Source organism: Microtus pennsylvanicus, chromosome 3 (assembly GCF_037038515.1).
Source record: "Microtus pennsylvanicus isolate mMicPen1 chromosome 3, mMicPen1.hap1, whole genome shotgun sequence".
NCBI classification, from domain to species: domain Eukaryota; kingdom Metazoa; phylum Chordata; class Mammalia; order Rodentia; family Cricetidae; genus Microtus; species Microtus pennsylvanicus.
The window spans coordinates 27,630,766-27,655,721 of record NC_134581.1 but is presented as its reverse complement, the minus strand read 5'-3'; the positions used below and the strand labels follow the sequence as shown (position 1 = coordinate 27,655,721).

The window sequence follows — 24,956 nt, the reverse complement described above, 5'->3', positions numbered from 1 at the left end:
CAACTGCCATTGTCATCTAACCCCAATATATATAGGACAATGGCACAAACATATGTGCACACAAAATAAAGAAAAGCAATACAAAACAACAAAAAGAGAAATACCATACTATTTCCATTCTCTTTTAAAGTATTCTAATCACACTGGTAAAACTAACCCTGTAAAAAGATTTCAATTAAGGCTCTGTCTCCTATAGCACAATGCATTTATTTACACAGGAACACACAGAATAAAGAAACTCACAGCCCTCCATCCACTTACAATAGGAAAATGAAGTGTAGTAAACTAGTGTATTAATAAACATTTCTTTAAGCATTGTTGGAAGCTACTCTCCCAGTCACTTTCAATTTGGTTTCTCTCAACACAATAGTAACACATTTAAATCAAATATTCATTTATTTTAAAGGTGAAATCGGCTTCACATGCAAACACTATCTCTTGCATGTCAACCACTGTGACTACCTGTTAGTTAATTTATATTTGGAGTTGGTTTAGAATAAATAAAAATCGCAGTAATCTTTACTATTGTGAATTCAAGTTATTCAGCTCATTCTAGGGAAAGGTTAAAGTAGCTCAAGACTTCCTGTCAATAAAGCCCAGATGAGGACTTAACGGTCTTAATTGTTCCCCTCATCGTGGAACATACCATACGTTCCAAGACCCAAGGGATGCCAGGAACTGTGAGTAGCACTGAATGACCAAATCTACATTATAATTTTCCTTAGGACTTTTGCTGAAAGTTTAATTTATAAAACAGGCACGATGAGGTGGTTTGAGTAAGCGTGGCACCCATAGGCTCACATACTTGAATACTTGGTCACCAGGGAGAGGCACTATTTGAGGAGAAGGAGGTGTGGCCTTGTGGAAGGAAATGTGTCACTGGGGATGGGCTTCGAGATTTCAAAAGCCCAAGCCAGGTCTACTCTCCCCTCCATCCCTGCTGAAAATCGAGATATAGAACTCTCAGCTACTTATCCAGCACCATGTCTGCCTGCATGCCACCATGTTCCCCGCCATGATGATAATGAACTAAATCTCTGAAACTATAAGCCAGCCTCAATGACATGTTTTTTTTTGTAAGAGTTGCCTTGATCACGGTGTCTCTTCACAGCAATAGAACAGAGACTATGACTAAGACACACAATAAGAAATGAACAACAATGACCAACAAAGTCAAACATACTGTAATAAGATTCATGTCAGTGTTCTTAGTCATGGTGCATACGCCTGTAATCCTACCCCTGGGAAGCTAGAGTTCAAGTTCAACCTCAAAGCCTATACAGCAAGTTCAAGGACAACCTGAGCTGTGGGAAACTCTCTACCAATGTGTCTCGCTTCACACCCCATTGCCTCATGTATAGTAGGCTTCTCATAAACCAATGAACGGGCGTAAACGTGAATTAATGAGTGGTTGAATACACACTTCCTCCACTTGCCGTATGCTGTGGCATTTTGATTAGGAGTGGTCCCTATAGGTTCATAGATTTGGGATTAGGTGGGTTTGGGGGTTTCAAATGCTCAGGCTGAGCCTAGCATCCCTCTCTTCCTGCTGCCTGCTGACCCAGATGCAGAGCTCTCAGCTCCCTCTCCAGTACCATGTCTGCCTGCATGTCGCCATGCTCCCCGCCATGAAGATAATAGACTAAACCTCTAAGCCTGCAAGCCAGCCCCAGTTAAATGCTCTCCTTTATAAGAGTTGCTGTGGTCATGGTGTCTCTTCATAGCAATAGAACACTGGCTAATACACATACTTAATACTTTATTGCATCTTCTATGTGAGAACAAGGTCTTTAGCATCTATTTTTGTACTAAAGTTGTCTCCTTTTATTTGTGATTTTTGCTTTCTATGATTTTGGTTATCCATGCCAACCGTGATCCAAAACTAGGAAATGGAAAATTGCAGAAATAAGTCATAAATTTTAAACTAAATACCATGCAGAAGATTATATGAACACGGTACTGAAATACTACAACAATCAATCTCACAGCCAAGGTGACTATTCAGTAGCAAAGGATGGATAGCATACAGCGTGGGGTGTTCTAGACAAAAGGCTCACACTGCAGGGTGGAACTCAACCACACACCATTTCATGCTGATTCTAGATCAGTTTCTTGGGTATCAGCAGAGGTCAGTAGCAGCCTAAGGCTGGACCATAATGCTGAGGTCATTCGCCTCCTTCGGCTCATCAGAGAGGCACTGTACTCAATTCCCATCACCAAAGAGAAGGATAAGCTCAATAGTATATTACATTTGAGTAGAGTTTATTAGTGTGTGTGTGTGTGTGTGTGTGTGTGTGTGTGTGTGTGAAGTGTGGGTGTGTGATAAAGCATGTGTGGAGACAGGGGTCAACTTTCAGGAGCTGGTTCCCTCCTTCCACTGTGGGTTCTGGGGATCAAACTCAGGTCGTCAGGCTTGTGTAGCAAGCTCTTTTACCCACGCAGCCATCTTGCCAGTACCGCAATAAAATATATCTTGATAGACAGAAAACACACACAAATGTGTCATTTGGAATTGTAGCTGGTTGTCCTCTTACTAGTGTACATATTTTTAAATTCTTAGAAACATCTAGTAATGAATTAATATGTATAAACACTTAAGTCACTTTGTATTAAAATCAGAAGCAGGAAAAGCAGCACTTTAGGAGCCTTTTCAAATGGCATATCCACACGTGAGTGCACTTTAAGAACTAGGGCACTTCCTAGTAAATACTTATGGGAATGGAGGAACCTCCAATCTGGTAAGCCTGAGATGAGCCTATGACTCAATACAAGCTACAGAATAATGTCTGTCTACAACCTTGTACTCCCAACAACTTCTGGCACTAGAGATCTTGCCATGGGCAGAGCCTACCCTTTTCTGTCCTACTACCAATCTAAGGTTCAGCTGGCCCTTTGACATTCTCTCCTCATTACTACTCCCTGGTATGATTCAAATATGGTTTGAGTGTGTTGCCCAGAAGGTCATGGGCCGGAAGCTTGTTCTCCAATGAGGCTAGATTGTGGTTAGAACATTTACCAGATGGTGCTTAGTCCAAGATAATAATGGTATGCGGGCACTCCTTCCGGAATAAGATAATGCGTTCTCAGCATCAATCGGTTCTCTCAAGTGGGTTGTTACAAAAAAGAGGCGCTCCTACATCAGGTCCTTCGTTCGGCACATAACCAATTCTCAAATGTTCTTACAAAGAGGCTGTCAGCAGAGGCTGCAAAATCTCCAGCACTCAGCTTATTAAGATGTGAGGGCAATAAACCACCTTTCCTTATCAAGTACTCAGATGTGGGTATTTGATTAAAGCAAGAGAAAACAATTATGCTCCCCTGCCAACCACTCACCAGATGGTGAGCACCTAAACACCCTTTAATGCCTACATTGAATGCCCACTCCTCACTGTGGCTACAGTGGTAGAACAACTGCCTAGCAGACAATAACCTGGGTTCAATTCGTGGGACTACAACAATAAACATCCCTTCCTCTACTGTTTTCTCTACATAAATAAGCATCAGCAGAGAGGAAGGACTCCCTCAAGAACTGTGGCAGAAGCCGTCCTTCCCATGTCCTAAGAACTCCAGTGAGGCTGAATTTAGAATAATGGACTCACGAATGCTGCTGTTAGCGCAAAAACCACAGCTCTCCTCTAAAAGGAAGTAAAGAATGGCTAACTCTGGAGCCATTTGAGTAACCATGTCCCAGGAACACAGATTTAGGTTGCCCCCAAATTCCGTGTTCCTATGTGGAAGGAGTTTCCCAAAGCTTTTACAGTTTCACAGAACAGAGAAGTCATAAATCAAGGCAAGCTGAAAGCACTTGGCAGGTAAATCAAAGAGGCAGGCGGGTACAGGATGGGGGAAGCTTTCCTATAGGCTTAAGTGCTATCTGATGGCGTTCTTAGCTTTTGAACTGGTGAAAGTTAGTTGCCTGCTAAGTCAATAGATTCTAAAAGGTTCTTTCCCCCTATGTCACAAGATGTCACAAGTTCCACCACAGGGGGACAATCAAGTAGTAATGTTCCTGAGGTTGAGAATTTAGTCGGAGATAAGATAACTAGCCCGTGGGCCTGCAACATTCCGTCTCTCCACAGAACCAAGATCCTAATCAGCCAGTCAGTTACTGCAGACACAGCTTCCTTTCAGGAGTTTTCGTTCACGGACAGGTGCAGCTTCTCTTCAGAAGTGTTCGTTCACATGGCAAAGGAAAACTGAAGACTTGGATAGCATTCCGTAGGTAACTAACAGCATTGTTCACATGGCAAAGGAAAACTGAAGACTTGGATAGCATTCCGTAGGTAACTAACAGCATTGTTCACATGGCAAAGGAAAACTGAAGACTTGGATAGCATTCCGTAGGTAACTAACAGCATTGTTCACATGGCAAAGGAAAACTGAAGACTTGGATAGCATTCCGTAGGTAACTAACAGCATTGTTCCCCGCGTTTACCCCGGTCAGCAGTGAGCAGGAATGAGCATGGCAAACACATAAACAAAAATGTACAGTTTATGGGAAAAAAGTTCTAAAAATTATACCCAAGGCATGTGCTAAAAACACAGTGGTGACCATCAAGGAAAACCCTTCCCCTTCTCTTCACACTGGGAAACAGGAAAGGGCTCAGAGATCCAAGACTCCAACTTTAGGAAAGAGAGAGCCAACCCAGGAGGCCTAAGGCATTCCCTGATCCTCAAAAGCAGCAGTGGTCAAGTGTTCCCAGGTCGGCACACAGGAGCTGCAGCAACCACGGTGCAAAGCACCGGGCTCCACTCTGACTTGAATCAAGAGTCCTAGAATCCTGTCCCACTGTTCTAGAGCTGCCAAAGCTAACCAAGGTGTGGCAGGCCTGTAGTTTCTACATGGAAGCCCGGAGACGCCATTGTGGGGCATCACAGTGCCCGGGGAATGCGCTTAAGCTTTGACTGGCAGATGACAGAAAGAGATGACAGAGGCAGTGAGGATGCAGAAAAGTAGATAAGGGGTTAGTAACCTGAAACTGTGCCCTTTTCCCTTCTATTTAAAACTATATCAAATCAATATAGTCTGCTATTTAATGAGTAAGCTGTATTGCTACCCACAAAGTATGTTTCAAAATGCAGACAGACGTCACAGAGACCCAGGGCAGTGGATCAGTTCCTGACTACATGGAGGCTGGGGCTTCTGGAAAGGAAAAGTATGTTACCTCATTAAGGGGATACTCAGCCTCTCATCTGCTCAGAAGACTGCGTGCCTTAAGGGTGAGCAGGTGGGTGGGTGGTCTCTTGGCCGGGTGACTGACAGGCGCTGCTGGATTAACTCTGCTGGCCTGGAATTTAATGTCAACCGGCTGGCCTCAGACTCAAGAGAGATTCATCTTGCCTCAGCACCCTGAGTGCTGGGATTAAAAGATGAATTACCTCGTAAGAGAGGAGACGGCAGGGGGCTGGAGAGACGGCTCAGAGGTTAAGAGCGCTCTTCTGGAGGTCCTGAGTTCAATTCCCAGCAACCCACATGGTGGCTCACAACCATCTGTAATGAGATCTGGCGCCTTCTTCTGGCCTGCAGGCATACATGGAGGCTGAACACTATGTACATAATAAATAAATAAATCTTTAAAAAAAACCTTAAAATTATTATAAAAAAAAAAAGAGAGAGAGGAGACAGCAGTATTTGATGTTCTAACTTTTGAGCAGATCAGCACCATGTCCCCACCCAGAACCACAAGTGGAGTCCTTTAGAAAGGGATTCATCCCAAGTCCTCTAAGGCTCCTGGAACAACTTCTCTTCTGATTGTGTACCCTAAAGCCATTAGGAGGCGTACTAAAATTAGAGAATAAACATGACCCATTTCCACCATGAAAATGCAGAGATCTAGTTCCAAAATTGCTCACTGTTAGGTCTCAAACCTGGGACAGGGGGCTAAGGTGCCTATTTAACATATCAAAGTGGACCGGGCTGCCAGGTTCTCCCAGTATCCCTCAGTCCCTACCTACTCCAGGGTTTGGCTGCCATACCCTGCCCCCTACCCTAAACTTCACCAGCCTACATATTGGGCTAGCCTTCCCTCCCCCAGTTGCCTTCCCTATATAATTTTGGTTACCTGCCCCTTTTGTCTACGCTTTACCTTTCTGGCCTCGTGGTCTGGTTGTGTCTTCTCCCATCCCCCCTGTCTGCCCTCACACACACACACACACACACACATTCAGGGGCGTATAAAGAAAATTACTGTTTTCTTTCCGATATTAATTTGCTTGTATGACAACCACTGCTGAAACACATCACTGGGTTTTTATGAGCCCTTTTCACGGCTGGCACCTCACTGACCCGATAATAAAACTCTGTAAGAACTGGGCCACTCTTTAAAAATACGCCCTGGACCAAATGGGTGTCACAATAAACTAAACCTAAGGAAAGAGGTAGAAAATAGGGCCTTTGCAAGATTTAAAAAAAAAAAATCTGCGCAAGCTCCCCAATGGAAAAGCGCCAGAACCTGAGAATTTCTGGTCCGTTCACAAAGGTTATAAACACTAACTTGATATCAGGCTACAGATTCAATTATATACTAACTTGATATTGTATTTCCACCAAATTATTGATGAGCAGCATTAAGACACGCAGCAGACTCATTTATCAAACCTCAAAACTCTAGTTTGCATTGATTTTCATCTATAAACCCTACTCAGTAAGTATATATTTATCATCAAGGACAAAAAAAATTGGAGGAAAAAAGGAATCAATATAACTATAGAAGATAGCTAAATTTACGGAGACAGAGAGAAGTGAATGCAGAGCACCGACTCGCGTTGTTGGGCATCCGCTGTAAAGGAATCAGCTCTGGACCTGGGAACAGTATGTGAATGCTGCCTGTACCTTCCGGGGCATCCAGACTGCCTCATTAGGGCTGGTGTTAGGCCCTACACTGCAGTGCTTCCACTCTGCCTCTTACCACTGGGATCTGTGAGCGTAGACTTACCGTGTACAGAGGGCCGAAAGCACACTAAGAGGAGAGACGGGGCCAGGTGAGAAGATACCAATACATGAAAAGCTACAATGATGCCTCAGATCTAATCCACACTCTATTTTGGCAATACTCCTAAAATCCTTTACTTCTTGGTTTCGAAAGGTTGAAGGAACTTTTGTACTGTCCCTTACTGGTTTTGTTACTGTTTCTGAACCAAGGTCTCATGTAGTAGTAGCTCAGGCTAGCCTCTTTCAGTTAGATGTGCTGTGTAGCCAAGGATGACCCTGAGGTTGTGATTCTTGAACCTCTGTCTCCTCAGTGCTGGGTTTTCAGGCCAGCAGCACCACACCCAGTTTATACAACGATGAGGATGAGGATCAAATCCAGGGCTCTGAGAGCACAAAGCAAGCACTCACGAAGGGAGCTATATCCCCAGGCGCTATCATTTTTGTTAAAAACAAAAACGTATTTTCTACATCTGCATCTTTCAACAACTTAAGTTTTTCCCAACAACATAGTAAAACTGGTGTCCTCTAGTGTTGTAGGTAAACCTTTGGCTTTTTGTCATAAAGAAGTTCCCACCCTCAACATACACACTTACTACATTATTAAAACATCTACCTCCTCTAACACCAAAAATACTGTGGTTCCTCATGATTAGATTGGATCTCTCTCTCTCTCTCTCTCTCTCTCTCTCTCTCTCTCTCTCTCAGACAACTTTCAGTGTCAGTTTTCTTCTTCTACCCCATGCTTTCTGAGGATTCGAACTCAGGTAGTGAGGCTTAACAGCAAGCACCTTTACCTACTAAGCCATCTCAATGGCCCCATCTTGGATCCTTTAAAGAGAACATGCCCATATAATGAGTAGTAATCCAAATATTCTTGTGGTTTTCCTTACAACTGAATTGCTCTAAAACTCAACACAACAAAAACCCTGTTCATGAGGCTGGAATTTAGCTCAGTGGTAGAAATGTACACAGTAAGCACAAGGGCCTGGGTTCAGACCCAGCACTGGCAGAAAAAGAAAATCAGCTTATCACTTTACTATAAAAGATAAGATCTTCGAGCCGGGTGGTGGTGGTGCACACCTTTAATCCCAGCACTTGGGAGGCAGAGGCAGGCGGATCTCTGTGAGTTCGAGGCCAGCCTGGTCTACCAGAGCAAGTTCCAGGACAGATTCCAAAGCTACAGAGAAATCCTGTATTCAAAAACCAAAAACCAAAACCAAAACAAACAGAAAAACTTCTTCATAACTAGACCTTATGAACAAAGCTATCCAGATCTCTCCAAAAACATTTTCCAATAAAATAAATGTTTTAAGAGGAAAAACGACCTGCCAGTCTAACTCGTCACCAGTTCTGTGCCCACGGTATTATTATTAAGACACAATTTACCAAAGAAAAGAATAAGGTAGAAAATAATAAAAGAAACAATTTGCTTTTACAGACGCCATGCACATACACCAAACAGGCTCTTCCAGTCATGGGAATAATGAAGAGAAATAGGATGATCAAAGTTGACCCAGCCTCACATCCCATGTGACCTTATACAGTAGCAAAGTTCCCAGCAACTGGCATTATACAATCATTTTATAACCAATAAACATGGGTGTAGCACAAAGACCTCTTTCTCTTTCTCCAGTTTTTAGCATCACCCACAGTAAAATGATAATTCCAAACCGTAGGCTATATGAGCCTCTGGATGTTAAAACAATAAGAGGTGGAGGCCAGATGCCACTGGGCCCTCTTCAGACCCAGATTAAATGCCCAGGAAACACCCAGAACTCTGGGGAATTCCAATATGCCTTCATTTTAAGATTCTCAGGAGAGGGCTGATGGTTCATCAGGATGAAAAGAACCCATTTCCTCACAGGCAACTCAGTAGAGAACCTGTGGTCAAATCTTGGCCCTCACAACAGAAGCTATAAGTTACATTTCCCTGAACAACTGACACCGTCCCTCCCTAAGCTATCCCTGCCCACCCCAACTACTGACTCAGCACGCTCCAATCTCAATTCTCTCTCTCTCTCTCTCTTTCTCTCTCTCTCTCTCTCTGTCTCTCTCTCTCTCTCTCTGTCTCTCTCTCTCTCTCTCTCTGTCTCTCTCTCTCTCTGTCTCTCTCTCTCTCTCTCTCTCTCTCTCTCCTCTCTCGCCCTCTCTCTTTCCATATATCTCTGGTCTGTGTACCACTTGAGTTCCATGCCTGGTGCCGGAGGAGGCCAGAAGAAGGCATTAGATCCCCTAGAACTAGAGTTACAGATAGGTGTGAGCTGCTTGCTATGTGGGTTCTGGGAGTGGAACCAGAGTCCTCTAGAAGAGCAGCCAGTGCCCTGAACCTCTCAGCCATCTTTCTAACCCACCAATCTTGGGGATGCACAGAGACCCTCTTCACAAAAGGAGTCTCCCTACAGGTTTATGAACAAAATCCTCAGGCCTGAAACCAAGGCCCGCACAGAATTCAGAAGTTTCAAGAAAAGGATTGTTAGGAGAGAAAAATCCTTACAAAACCTGGCCACCCAAAGTTGCTATGTTCCTCCACAGATGCATGTCTTATCTGCAGCTCCAGAGGAACTGTACAGATCACCACCCTCACCCTGCACTACCCAAAAAAAAGTCAGGACCAATCAGAGCTCTTCTAGTGTTCTATCCAGAAAAAAAGACTGCTGTCTCTGTCTCTAGGAAGGCTTCAAAGCAAAAATGATAAATGACTAAGTGGAGCAAAAACAAATAGCAAAAAGATCCATTACTATTGCTCGCCTCATCAAACTAAAGTCCTGCTAATGGAATAGTCAAAGCAGTGGCCTTTGGCCACTCTAAGCACCTGTTAAGAGTGTCCACAGATAGAGACATTTGATTGTTTGAGCTCTCGGGGCCTGAAGGCAGGCCATCCTGGGGTCAAATCTCAGCTTAGTCACATGCTGACCGTGTGGCCTCACACAGATAATTGTTAACACTCTAAGTTTCGGTTTTCTCGTAAGTAAAATGAGGGTAATAATTGCATCTACCTCCTAGGACGCTTTGTAAAGGTTAAATGTCTGGTGTTTAGAAAACACATTAAAACTAAATACTAATACAGTATTACTATTATCCTGAGAGAGCTACACAATACAGTCTTACATCTTAAACAAGGCCATGGTAAATTTTAACTTGTATGTAAAATTATATTTACTATTTGGGCATGTTTAAATACATGGAACATCAAGTCAAACATACTGAATGATTTGTCATTTATCTAATAGGGTTTTTTGCTTTGTTTTGTTTTTGATTTAGGGTTGCTCTGTGTAGCCCTAGCTGATCCAGAACTCACTCAGTAGATCAGGCTGGCCTCAAACTCAAAGAGATTCGCCTGCCTCTGCCCCCGAGTGCTGGGACTAAAGGTGTGTGGCACCATGGTCCAGCTCTAATATAGTTTCTTTAGAAATCAAAAAGCTTCTTAGTCGAGTGATGGTGGCACACATCTTTAATCCCAGCTCTTGGGAGGCAGAGGCAGGTGGATCTGTCTCTGTGAATTTGAGGCAAGCCTGGTCTACATAGTGAGTTCCAGGACAGATAGGACTGTTACACAGTGAAACCCTGCCTTGAGAGAACAAAGAATTAAAGAGTTTCTCCTTCCTATCCCTACCCCCAGTAGGATTCGCCAAAACTGGCCTCTACTTCCTGAGTGCTGGGATTACAGGATTGTAGCACCACACCCGATTTATGGAGTGACAGGATCAAACACTTCATGCACGCCACCTGGCCCATCGCATCTGCCTGAGAACCTCTGCTGACCAGGCCAACCCGTCCTTTACCTGCTGCTAACCACCAAAAGCTCCTTTACCTGCTGCTAACCACCAAAAGCTCCTTTGGCCTGGCCCTGAGAACCTCTGCTGACCAGGCCAACCCGTCCTTTACCGCTGCTAACCACCAAAAGCTCCTTTACCTGCTGCTAACCACCAAAAGCTCCTTTGGCCTGTCCCTCAGCGGTTGTCTCTCTCTTTGCCATTTTTATAAAAACAGCTCTCACTACCTGTCAAAAATGAAGGTGACCTATCAGACCATGAACGTCAAGGGCAAGAATGTTTCCTCGGTGTTGTATGTAGCTCAACAGACTGTGTTTTGATTTGCAAAATAGCCATTTGCAACATCTGTCCCAAGGCAACAAGTACATTCCAAACACTTCAACTAGAATTCAGGTTTCGAATCATTGCCTTCTGTCTTATTTTTCTAGGGAGAGTCTGAGCTCACCTTTTCCACGTCTCTCTTCCTGCCCCATATTGCTGGGTCAAAAGGACCACCCCGGTATCCCCCTCTGAGAGCATGGGTCTGGCACAATGGAGTATCCTAAGAGGAGAAGACCCCACTGTCCAAAGACTCTGGGATAATCCGCTTATCTTTCGCCTTAAGTAAGCTAAGCTAGCAGCAATAGCCTTTCTAGACTCATTCACCTTCCTCATGTACAAACTTCTCGGTCCCCGACCTCACCCAACACCCCCGCCCCAAATCACAATCCGTGCATCTGATCAGGAATTGGCCAGTGATTCTGCGTCTCTCATTTCTCCCAATGACCCAAAGAATTCCTCCTTTGTACATTGAGGTCGGGGGCTAGACAACTCTTGCGCAGTTTATCATCCTAACTACCCACTTTCCTCATGGCAAAACACTTTATTTATCCATGCAATGCTGTTGAGTATCTGATGCAGAGCAGTGTCATCATGGTGAGGGCAAACTGTAAAGGGACCGTCCCTCAGAGTTCATCTTCTGGAGTGAGAAGCATGACGACACGTAAGACACAGGAAAGAAACAACGTTCCGAGGAGAAGGGCTGGCAAGATTTTAAAACGATATTATAAACCCACTATTATAAACACTACCAACACCCCAAAACTGAAAGAGCAATTTTCAATACCTCTCCCTTCTCCCCATCTTATTTTTTAACCGCATCTTTACCTTACATAATTTCTTTTTTTTGTTTGTTTGGTTTTTGGTGTTTTTGTTTTTTTGTGGTTTTTTTTGGCTTTGAAACAGATCTTTCTGCTCTGCCTACTGGGAATTTTACAGGCAGGCATCACATGTGGCCTTTACATAATTTTTTTAAAAAAGTATTTATTTTATGTATATGAGTGTTTCAACTGCATGTATGTCTATGCACTGGGTACATGCTGGGTGACAGAGGAGGTGAAAAGAAGCCATTGTATCCTCTGGAATTGGAGTTACAGATGTTTGCGAGCCAACACATAGGTTCTGGGAATCAAACTAAGGTCCTCCGGAAGAGCAGCCAGAGCTCTTAACTACTGTGCCTTCTCTCCAGCCCTGCCGTTTCTTAAATCTGTGTTCACCACTCTGCATTTATGGTTAATCCAAGCCCTAAAGAAAGAACACTCCTCTTCTGTGGTTTTCACCCCATCTCTCCAGCACTCCCAACTAATCTGTGATTTCTGGATTCATAAATCATTCCAACTTGTTCTCTATCTTGACTGATCTCTTGAACAGTCCTAAGGTGCCCTCTTGTATCACAGAACAGCCCCGCCAAATCCCCTCAAGTGTCCCGCCCCCTCCCTCTAGTGTCCCTCCTCTCACAAACAGCAGCTGGAAAGAGTCTGAACTTAGTACTGGGTGTGATCTTGAAGTCCTGCACTTTCCGGAGTTTACACACCTAACAACTTTCAGGTCAGATAATAGGAACATGTTCGAAAATAAAATTCGAAAAGCTGTATCTAAAAGGGAGAAGAGCAGCACAGACAGAAGTCATAAGATACTGCGTGTTTGGGAAGATACAGAGAACGACCTATGCATGAGCAATGAGTTCAAACAGGGAGGGAAGCAAACAGGCAAAGAAAGGGCAGCAAACCCTTAAGTGTAGGTGAGGCTTGAGTCATGGTGGCTCTTTCTGCAGGAGTACATGAGGCAGGAGCCCAGCAGAAACAACCAACTTTCTGCCTCAATCAGACTGCACGGGAGAAGGTGGAAGAGAAAGCAAGCTCAATCATTTAGCCAACAGTGAGGAGAGGATCAGAGAGGCCCAGTAAAAAGATCCCTGAAATCAGAAGACCAGGTTCTCTGGGCCGGAGGGGCTTGGGCAGGCGTGGCGAGTCACCTAACCTCCCCGGTCTCAGCTTTCTCATTTGTAAACTGAAGCAGTTGAACTGGCTGACCTCAAAGGTCCCTCAGTACCAAACTAGACCAACTGTATATTATTTCTCCCATTAAAACATTCATCATGGCAGGAAAATAGGGAGGGGGTGCCCCTGCGGTCTCTTTATAGTTTTTTCTTCCTCAACTTCAACTTTCTGTTTCCTAAACTTACTTCAATTATGTGCCTCCCACATCACAAATTTAATACTTTCCTATAGAATTTCACTAATGAATTAAGTTTAAAGAGGAATTGATTACAAGAGGGGGGTGTAATTAAACGCCCTTGCTTCACCTTTCTGGGACCAAAACATCCATCTGTCTCTGTACTCATCTTGAGATTCTGGTTATGATTTTCGAGTCCTCCAAGAAATGTGTGCATTCAGCGTTGGCACCATACATACACAGCTTTAAGGTAAAATACATGTCCGTATATGCCATGAAGTGTAAATAACCAGAAGGGTTAATTTCCTTCTTTTCAATATTACCCACTAAGGCCTGGGACGCGGGGAATAATGCTGAAAACAGGTTTTTGTGTTTTGTTTTGTTTTAATTTGTAAAGTATGTACTTGACAATGCAGCTCGCTGAACCGGGCAAAATTCTTGGCACTGACTTTTTCACTGAAAGTTAACATTTCTTATGATGCATCCAGAAACCCTAGAGCTCCAGGAAAGGCACCAAAACCAGCAAACACGGATGCAATTTCATTCTCCTCCTATTTGAGCCCGTGCACCAGAGTCAGACAGAGCAGTCATACAATTTAAGAGCTACACAATAGTTCAGAAAGCCTCGTCAAACAGCCAGGCAAAGTTTAAACCAGAAAACTTGGTACCCCTCCCTTCCAAGATGCCGGGTATCACGATGCGCTTCCCGGGCAGAGGTTTAAGCAACCACACACGGGAGTGACTTCACACCTGAGCGCCAGACTCCCCCTCAGGGCAGGAGCGCGCCCGCAGGTGAAGGAGACGCCCGGGGCGAGGAACTGAGCCACACTTCTGGTCGCCGCTAAGCCAAGCACGGCTTTCCTGCACCGCCTCCCTCTCCCGCGTGAGCGTCCGGGCACCCGGTACCTGCGGCTGTCGTCCAGCAGCTCTCGCCCAGATCCCGGCGCCCGCTCGTCCCCTGCGCTGCGGTTACCTCTTGTCCGCCCGCCTCTTAGCCGCCGCGCTCGCGTCACTGCGCGTGCTCGGCCCGCACCCCCGCCCGCACGCTTGGAATCCACTTGCCGGGTTTTAGTTGCTGCACCCAAGGGAGAGGCCGCCAGACGTTTGGGTTCAGGTGAAAGGAGACTTGCAGGAGCAGGGGAGGATAGGAGAGGTGGTCAGGCGCTGCAGGGGCGTCGTCCCTGCTCCCCACATTTTACCAGCCCAGTTTACGACTATCTGCACCCCTGCAGTGAGTTTAGCACGTCGATTCTCAAACAAGGGGTCATCGGGATCACCTAGAGGCGTTATTCAAACAGCTCTCAAACCCAGAGTTTTCAGTGTGTCTGCGGGTTTCTAATGTGCTCTCAGGAAGCTGGTGCCACTCAGTGTGCGTATCACTTTTGAAAACCGCAGTAAAAAATTCTTTCTTCCTTTTCCCCTTTGGAGAATTCAGGTAATCCTTCCTCTTCATTTAATGGCCATACCTATTTGAAATAAATAACCAAAGCCCATACTCAAACAAAGGTGCGATCTTTTTCTAGAACATGTGAGTTGAGCAAATGGAATGCAGCTTCAAGAGTTCTTGTATACTTTGCTGGTAGCATAATCCATCGCTGTGCACGGTACCATGTCATCCCCTTGCTGCCCTTTGATCAAAGGTCCTATGTGCCCCTTAGCATCTAGTCTAGAACTGATACCTGCGATCAGGCCGGTAGGAATACAACTTGAGAAGGTGATTGAGATTGTCCAAAAGAAGTGGATGAGTAAATAAATGTGGAAGTTGACCAAAGAGGGGTGAGAAAAGGATTTTTCTCTGCCTAGAAAAACTCATAACCTAAAGTCTCATAAACTTAACGTTTTTATCTGAGCTTCGATAGACAAGAGGAATTGTGTTCTCACAAAGAATGTACTTAAACTAGACATGTATGTACAACTTGACCAAGCCACCCAGCCATTTTATTCTTAGCTATTATCAAAGAGAAATAAAAATAGATGATCACACAAGGACTTAGTAGCGCAGTGTTCTATAATAGTCAAAGTCTGGAAGGAATTGGCTTGTAGCAGGTGAATGAAAAACAACTGTGCTACATCAGTACAATGGAGTACTACTTGATACTGAAAAAGAATGACCTAGTCAAAGGCTTCAGTACAGATTGCCATGCCCTCCTCTACCGGGAGGGAATGGGGAAAAGGCAAACCCACAGAGACACACGGACAGAAAGAAGCTGAGACTGGATGATCTGGGCTCCAGAATGGAAAAGCCACAGCACCCTGGAAGCTAAGTGTGTTTATTATATACAGTTGAACGGGATTGGGGGTTATTGCATGTAGCTGAAGGAGGCAGGCTTAGGGAATCCCAGTAGGAGAGCGGTCTCTGCAGGGAGGAAGTTTTCAGGGGGCAGAAAGCTATGGTGGCTCAACCACACTATCAATGCTTGTAAATGGGCCACAGGAAGACTTTGCTATTCCTTTGTGTCTGACCTGGGGAAGGTTTTGCCACCTCCAGAGGGCTGAGACATTGGGGTCTTTAACATGGCCAACCTCTGTCAAAAAAATAAACATTCACTCGGGACTTCATTAGCTCCCTACAGTAGATAAATCTCAAAATCATAATGCTGAACTGAAGAAACTAAAGAGAGAATACATAGTGTATGTGAAGTCGAGCCTAAAACGACAAAAAAAAAAAGACAGTAATTGCCTGGGCCAGAAATGGAGAAAGAAAGGACTGCAATAGAATAATATAGAATAGTGACAATCTTTTGTGGGGTCACAGAAATGTTCTCTATGTTGATAATAATAAAGACTTTCATGGATATATGCAAATACCAAAGCTAAAATGGATACTTTACATAATATTCATTTTCTAAAAATTATTGCCCAATAGATTTGGAAAGAAAATAATAATCAAGCACATTTATATTCTTTGTTTATAGTAAAAATATTAACCAAGGTAAGTCCATGAAAAAATGCAAAACCTAAATATGACATCACTTGATTTGGAGGGAGGGCAAAAGAATCTCATTCCCTCTAAAGGAAGGTAAAATAATTAGTTTTTAATCATTTGTAAAGTAACTAGCCCCAAGACACAAGTTGTTGATGATAAAAACCCAAGTATTTCCCAGAAGTTTCTCACAAATCTAAAATAGCAGGGTATATCGTTAGAGGTGCACATGATTATAAATGAAATTGTAAGTGGGCCTATAATCCTAGCTACTTGAAAAGCTGAGGCAGGAGGATTACAAGTGAAAGACCAGCTTGGACAACATAAGGAGAAACATAACAAGAAACTGTGCTGCATCCCAAGTACAAGGAAGGTAAAGAGGAAGGGAGAAAACAATTGTCTGCTCAACTGACTATATATATCACCACCAATGAAACATAAAATTTTCAAACTCAGGGAGAAAGTTGGGCATGATGATACATGCCTTTAATCTCAGCAATGGAGAGGCAGGCAAATCTCTGTGAGTTCATGGCCAGCTTGATCTACATAGTAAGTTCTAGGACAGACAGGAGACCCTATCTCAAAGAAAAGAGAGAGAGAGAGAGAGAGAGAGAGAGAGAGAGAGAGAGAGAGAGAGAGAGAGAGAGAGAGAGAAGGGAGAGAAAGGGAGGGGGTGGGGAGGAAATGCCTCATTGAGATTTGGAAAAAAAATAAGCAAGGAGGTTCCAGGTCAAAGCTCTCACCTCAGATCATGTTTGCTAAAATTACTCTGCTGAGAATTTAAAGATTAATCATTTATAGTAGTTAAAGTCGTGCCTGTAATCCCAGTACTTGGAAGGCAAAGCAAAATCAAGAGTTCTAGGCCAGTCTCTGCTACACAGCAAGTTCAAGGCCTGCCTGGGCTACATGATACCCCATCTCAAATAAAAACATAATGGGGGGGGTGGAGAATGACTGAAGTAGTAGTCTCTGTAGCAAGTACTCACAGGGAAGAGATGCTGTACTTAATAGCACGAGTATACTGTGTTTAGAGTAACCATGAGCTGGAAAGATAGCTCAGTGATTAAGAACATTTGTTGCTTTTGCAGAGGACCCAGGTTTGATTCCCACTACCGACATAGTAGTTCACAATCATTTGTAACTCCAATTCCAGGAGATATGATGTCTTCTTCTGCTCTTTTCAGGCACAAAACATACACACTAATTCATAGACATACATGCAGATAAAATACTCATCCACAAAGTAAAATGAATAAATCTAATTTGAAATGTTTTCAAATAAAGATTAGTAGTAAATATATGTCAAAATTAAATAGGGTTCCTTAGAGGAGCAGAACGAATATATATTACAAAGGGGACGTGTTAGATTGACTTGCACAACACCTGGAGAGGTTAAGAGCCCTGCAGCAGCTCAGCAATCCCAGTCTGTCACTGGATGCCTGGAGAGCTGAAGAGGCTGAGCTCTGATGTCAGGAAAGAGTGGCAGCACTGTAGCAGCAGCAGAGTGGATTCACTTACCAGCAAGCGGCAAAGTCAGGCAGGAGGGAAGCAGCTTTTTGGTAAGGCCTCCTTACATCTGCTTGCCCCTCAGTGAGAGGACACGCCACTGAGGAGGAAATACAGGTCTTTACAGTTGGTTCCAGCCAGATCCAATAAAACTGACAACCAAGATTAACTACCACACCATATGCTCCAGTTTTTCTAGATAACTCCCAATTTTGAATATTTGCTATCACATAAATTAGGTTCAATCATGTATACCATAATTTGTTGCTTTAAAAAGAAATATTACCAACTAAAATCAAAGTGGGAATATTTTCCATATCTTCTATTTTTTGTGTAAAAGAGTAACAGTGGTTACATTATTGGATTCCTATTTTAAGTCACCATTTTAAGCACTTTAAAGTGTTGGGCCTTTTTTTTCATAGAATATCTGTAACAGCCCTAAGAAATTATCTTTATTTATAGGTGATTTTTTTTTTGTAATTTTTGGGGTGGAGTAGGGAGATGAGCCAGTGGGTAGAGTATTTGTTGTACAAGTCTTGAGAACTGGAGTTCACATGCTCAACAGGGTAGCCAATATAGGTGGGTGTGACAGCCACCAGTATTCCCGGCTTGAGAGAGGTTGGGATGGAGGCTCTCTGAAGGAAGCTAGCTAGACAGACTAGCTGAATTGGAGTGAGAGATCACACCTCTATATATAAAGTAGAGAGCAATCAAAGAAGATACCCAACGTTTAGCCACCACACACAAACACACCCATGCACAAAAATACTACCTTCTTTCATAACACAACTAAATAAAAACTAAAGGCAACTAAATAATTAAATTGTCTTTCATATAAAGACAATCTTTTCTGATTCCACACTTTGCTGTTTTTTATTTTATTTTATTTTTATTTATTTATTTATTTTTGTTATTTTGAGATAGGGTTTATCTGTAGCTTTGGAGTCTGTCCTGGAACTAGCTCTTGTAGAACCAGGCTGGCCTCAAACTCACAGAGATCCGCCTGCCTCTGCCTCCTGACTGCTGGGATGAAAGGCGTGCGCCCCCACCGCCTGGCTGATTCCACACTTTGCAGAGATTCATACGGATTATGAGTTTATTTTACTAGGCTCTTTGGTAACGGAAGGGCTAGTGTTTACCAGCACTCTAGTGTTTACTACCACCACTGCTAGTGTTCAGCCATGGGGTTTTTTTTTTGTACTAGCTACTGTACAGATTCACAAATACAAAAGACTACAATTCCAACTCAAGTTCAATTCCAAAGTTGTACTATTATCACAATGCTAGTCCTTGAAAAGATATGTCTTTACTCTGTAGCCATCCTGGACTCCCGTGTCTTAGCTGGTATTTGCTCCCCAGAGTCTAAGGTTTCAGAAATACTTATAATCACAACCAGTGGCTGCCACAGGTATGAGTTTCACCTTGAGTTTCAGAAAAACTAGATCTATTAAAAACAGTTTAGTAGGGCTGAAAAGATGGCTTAGTGGTTAAGAGAACTGGCTGCTCTTCCAGACATCCTGAGTTCAATTCCCAGCAACCACATGGTAGCTCACAACCATCAATAATAAGATCTGATGCCCTCTTCTAGCATGCAGGTGTACTGATGTAGAGCACTCATACCTTAAAAATGTATAAATAAATACAACTTATTTAAAAAACAGTCTAGCATACATTAATTGCACAAAACAATGGATATCACTGCAACCTTTTCACTCATGTACATAATAAGCTTTGATCACATTTCAATCACCCCCATTACCCTCTTTTGTCTCCTCGTCTTTCTCTTCCCAAATATTTCTTTCTACTTTCAAGTTACTGCTGTTTTTAATCTAGACTCAATTCATGAGGGAATATGTGATATTTGTCTTTTCTCAGTCTGGTTTATTTGGTTTAACATAATGATCTCCAGCTCCACCCATCTTCCTGTAGATGTCATTATTTCATTTGTCTTTATAACTGAATAATACTTCACTGTGTATACAGACCATGCTATATTTATCCATTCGTTTTTTGATGGGCACCCAGTCTAACCATGATGCATTTTGAATGAAACCAGGAAATACAATATAAGCATAGTGTGCTTGCTTGTTTGGCTATTTTTCTCATAATAGAGTAGAGAAAATATATATATATATACAAGTGAAAAGGGCAATATTCAGTTTAACTTCAGTACAGCTCTAGATGTATGTTGATTTTCTTTTTTAAAAGCATCATTTAGACGAGAAAAGACAAATCTAAGAAATAAGGCAGAAATGGAAATAAATCTCTGTCCCCTCTATTGGATCATTTTCCTCTCATGAAGGGATGCCATGAGTATAAAAATTATCTAAACCTTTGGGTGGTTTAAAATTGTAACTAAGATAAAAAACTAAATGGACAGTCATGTGTCTTTTAAAATGACATACGTAAGTAAGTGAAAAATCAAACTGAACAATCATCCCAGATTGCAGGGAGCATAATAAGCAGAGGCGGGGAAAACAAACCTGCAAACATCAACTGAAGCAGAGAGCAAAAAAAATCAGATGTGGAGCATGGCAGAGACATGTCCTCCCCACACATTGCTTCACCTTTTACATAGGAAATTATACATCCATGAAAATGACAGCATTTCAAAATTCTGAACTGTTGGTAACATATGAACACATGTGCATGATTTATCCTACTGTCTTACATTATCTTCCTGGACAGCCAAAGCTATTATTTTCCATATTTACCTGCAACTTAAAAAATATGTAAAATTTGAGCTTCTTTTCTGACTTATCTGTTCTCAAAACCTCTGGGCATATTTCTAGGAATCCATTCTCTGGCTTTCTCAAGACTATTGCAATACATACTCAAATTCCAGAGCATTTGTGCTTTACAGCTTGAAGGACAACCTGGTATATAAAAGCATTTTGAAAACAGTAAAATAATTTTTCCAATCATTACTACTATATTTAATATACACTTAGGGTCATATCTGAGACCGTTGTAATGCCAGTAATATTGTTACCTATACAGGAAGCTTCCATATGTGTGAGGTAGTCTGTGTCCTTTAGGAATTGCTTCCAAATTTAGTGTGTGTGTGTGTGTGTGTGTGTGTAACTGCTGCAAAGGTGGAAAGACAAATGGCTTTACTGAGTGACTTATAAAAAATACTGAGTGGGTTTGGGTCTGGGTTTAATTGTGTACTTTCAATGTCTCTACTGAGTGAAAACAGATGCGTTGATGTTGTTTGGCTATAAGGAATCATTTGTTTTCGTTCATAAAGTTTCAAAATGATGGCTTGCAGTTATGTTGTTCATTTCTTCAGACTTTACCCAACAGACATGTTCTCCTTGTAATTTTGACCCAGTATGACAATATCCAATACATAGCCACCATACTGAAGAAGCAAATGGGTTAACCAGATTTGAGTTTTGAAAAGGTGTATGTTATCATGTAGAGCAACTCCAATTAACATCTGCATTACACAAGCACTTATTTGATGTGGGAGTCCCCTCTGTATGCTGTGAATACAACTGGTGAATAAAGGAACTGCCTTGGCCTGCTGATAGGGCAGAACTTAGGTAGGTGAGGAAAACTAAAGGGCATGCTGAGAGAATGGAGGCAGAGAAAGGGAGAAGCCATGTAGCGTCGCCAGAGACAGACGCTGGAACTTTAGCCGGTAAGCCACAGACACATGGCTATACACAGATTAATAGAAATGGGTTAAATTAAGATGTTAGAGTTAGCCAATAAGAAGCTAGAGCTAATGGGCCAAGCAGTGATATAAATAATATAGTTTCTGAGTGATTATTTCGGGGTTGAGCAGCCAGGAGCCAACAAGTGGCCTCCTTACAACACTTATTTAAAACGTCTACTACATGTGGTGCACAGACACACATGCAGGCAGAGCATCCTTCCAAACAAAATAAAAAGATTTAAAGAAAAGTCAACTAACTACAGAGGACTAGTGATATAGCTTGGAATCGGAGAGTTTACTGAGTATTCATTCATGAGGCCTCATCCTGTCGGCAACATCACAAATTTAAAGACACAAATTACAGAATCAATTCGTGTACCAAATGCAGAAACTTTTGAAACTATTTACATTGTCTCATCTAGGATTTACTAAAATGCATATCCTTCATACTGTGTGTTATACAATGAAATCCTAAAATTAGGATGCTAGCAATGTGTTATGATGACTTGCATGCTGGCAGTTCCTGCAGCCTCTAGCCAGCAAGTCACAAAGGTCTTAATGAGGTTGTAGTGCCATCTACTGGTCATTTTCATAGCACCTTATCACTAATATGGACACCTATATACATGGCTAATGAAAATGTTCAGGTTGGTTGGAGTACACTTGTAGTAGACAGCTTGCTCAGTCCCTGTGGGGTTGGAGAGGGGGAGGAAGAGAGAAACCCAAGGGAGGATCCTAAGGATACCAAAAGTTAAGGGAAATGACAAAGGACGTACTGCTAAAAACACAGGGAGTAACCAAAGGAAGGATTCCAGAAGGCAGTGATCTAGACTGTCAAACCATGGAAGAAGAAAGGAAAAGAGTGACCAATGCCCTTTGGATTTAGCCACATGAAAGCCCCGAGAGAAGAGGAGGACTGGGAGAAAAGGCACCGAGTTGACTGTCTTTAGGCGAGAGCTTTATTAAGACATTAACTCCAAAGACAGCACAGCTGCGGTCTGAGGGAAGCGGCTCCAGTCCCTGTCCTTCAAAGCCATGGCAGGTGTCCACTCTTCAAGGTTTCTAAGGGAAGGGATGATCCTTGCATACTGAGAAAGTAGGTCTAGTTAATATATGACCCAGGCCGCAAGGCACGCATGACAGGAGTCAAGGAGACACTGGACAGCGAATGGAGCTGGTTAATGTGTGACATTACTCAAGCTGTGTTGGACCCTGGGCAACAGCAGGGTGGCGAGGTGAGGATTTGCTTCTCCTGAGTGCTGGTGAGGAGAGAAGAAGACAGGTCTATGAGGCTACTGACAGCTGCACTTAGAGCTAAGTTCCTTACAGCAACTTTGAGAGGAGAGAAAGATTCTAGTTGGGTGTGGGGCTGCTCCCGAGAGCATCTGGAAGGTCTGTCCAGATGTCTGTCTAGCACGATCAAAGGCATGAGTCTTAGTTACTGTTCTATTGCTGTGAAGAGACACTACGGCCAAGGCAACTCAGAGAATAAATAGTTTACTAGGGGCTCACTTAGTTTCAGAGGCTTGGAGTCCATGACCATCATGGCAGAGACCATGGCCATGGGCAGACTGGCATGGCACTGGAGCAGAAGCTGAGTCCCTACATCTTTTTCCACAAGCACACACACACACACACACACACACACACACACACACACAGAGAGAGAGAGAGAGAGAGAGAGAGAGAGAGAGAGAGAGAGAGAGAGAGAGAGAGAGAACAACTCAGGGTGGCATGGGCTTTTGAAACCACAAAGCCCACCCCTAGCAACACCCCTCCTCCAACAATCCTTTCCCAAAAAGTTCCACCAGCTGGGGACCAAGCTTTCAAATATATGAGCCCATGGGGACATTCTCATTCAAACCACCACACCAGGTCCAGTATAACACAAAAAGGATGTAGTGCCACATGCTTGTTTTCCTAGCACCCAGAAGTAGAAGCAGAAGGATCAGCAGTTCAAGACCACGCTTAGCTACACGAGTTCAAGGCCAGCCTGGGCTATTAGAGACCCAATCTCAAGAAGCAGCAATAATAGTAAGGACAACAAGAAAAGAAGCCATTGGTGCTTCTGGTGAGAATGGAGGGAGGGGCAATGGAAGAGTACAATTTACAGTAGTTTAGGGCTCAATGGGAGATAAAAATGAATCAGCCTTATGAAAACTTCTTCCATGAAGTGTGGCAGAGAAATACAGAAGTACTCAGAAGAAAGGTATTTGTTTGGAACACCGACCTTGACATCAGTTGCTCATTTATTGATGCATTGCTAAAGCTGTTGCTATAGATATGGCTATTAGCTTCCTTTCCTTCTGACTCACACCTTCTGCCATATTCAAATGGAGCTTTGACTAGTTTTGCTCCAGTTTGAGCTGGGGACTCACTACATAGCCCAAGCCAGATCAAACTAGGGGTCCTCCTGCCTCCTCTAAAGTGCTAGAATGATGGTCATGTACCACCATAGCCAGCCTATTGTTACTCTATTAAGAACAATGGCAATGGGTTTCTGATCCTACTGCACGCACTGGCTTTGTGGGAGCCTAGGCAGGTTGGATGCTCAACTTACTAGACCTGGATGGAGGTGGGGGTTCCTTGGACTTCCCACAGGACAGGGAACCCTGATTGCTTTTCGGGCTGGGGGGAGACTTAATTGGGGGAGGGGGAGGGAAATGGGAGGCGGCGGCGGGGAAGAGACAGAAATCTTTAATAAATAAATAAATAAATAATAATAATAAAAAAAAAACCATTAGTGCCTTTCCTCAATTTACTGGTGTGTCCTTATGACACTGGGGTTTGATGTTGTCATTTACAGATGTGTTGGGTCACATTCAAAAACACCCTAGGATATATGTAGCCTGCCAATGGCGGCCTGCCAGTGGTGGGCTACAGGTTAGACATACCTGTTCTAAATGTTCCCTAAATGCCAGCTAAGCTGGACCATGCAAGCCCTCTGCATCCTTCAGTTTATAGTGTTGCATTTGGTTAGAGTATTTGTCTCCTGTCTTTGTTTCTTCCAGTCCTGCTGGACCTTCAGATCCCATCTAATATGTAGTCACACCTCCCTTCCTGAGCCAACCCCTCTATCTGCTGCAGTTCGTCTGAGTGCTTCCTCCACTGGCATCTAATGAATGCCGGTTCTCTCGCTTTCTGCCTGTCTCTCCAGCACATTTGGCCTTGTTATATTGGGGGTTGTTATATTCCTGTATATTACTTGAAACTGGCTTTGTCTTCCTCATTCTTCTCTCTCTCTCTCTCTCTCTCTCTCTCTCACACACACACACACACACACACACATACCTTTTGGAAGCTGGAACAATAGCTCAGCAGATTAGAGCACGTGCTCTTGCAGTTCAGTTCCCAGCACAAACATGGCGGTACATAACTACCCATATCGCTAGTTCTACAGGGTCTGATGCTCTCTCCTGACTCACTGCTGCACAAGGCACACACATGGTGCACATACAACACACAGGCAAAACACTCATACATATAAAAATAAATCTTTCAATCAAAGTAAAAAATAAAATTACTTTTTGGATTAAATTAGATTGACAGAGCTCTGAGGTTTGGGGTCCCAAGGATGGCCTTGAACTCTTGATCCTTCTGATTCAGTACCCAAAGAAAGGGAATTGTAGGCATGCGCAACTGTGCCTGATTTAATCATTATTTTAA

General features: G+C 43.1%; 1 protein-coding gene across 1 annotated transcript in view; it reads right to left on the bottom strand.

Moving 5' to 3' along the window:
• Pls1 (plastin 1) overlaps positions 1-14,236 on the bottom strand; it is a 90,326-nt gene extending 76,090 nt beyond the window's left edge. The window contains exon 1 of the mRNA XM_075964969.1: positions 14,104-14,236. The gene's annotated coding sequence lies outside the window, so the exon portion shown is untranslated. The remainder of the gene's footprint in view (positions 1-14,103) is intronic.
• Positions 14,237-24,956: the final 10,720 nt, after the last annotated feature.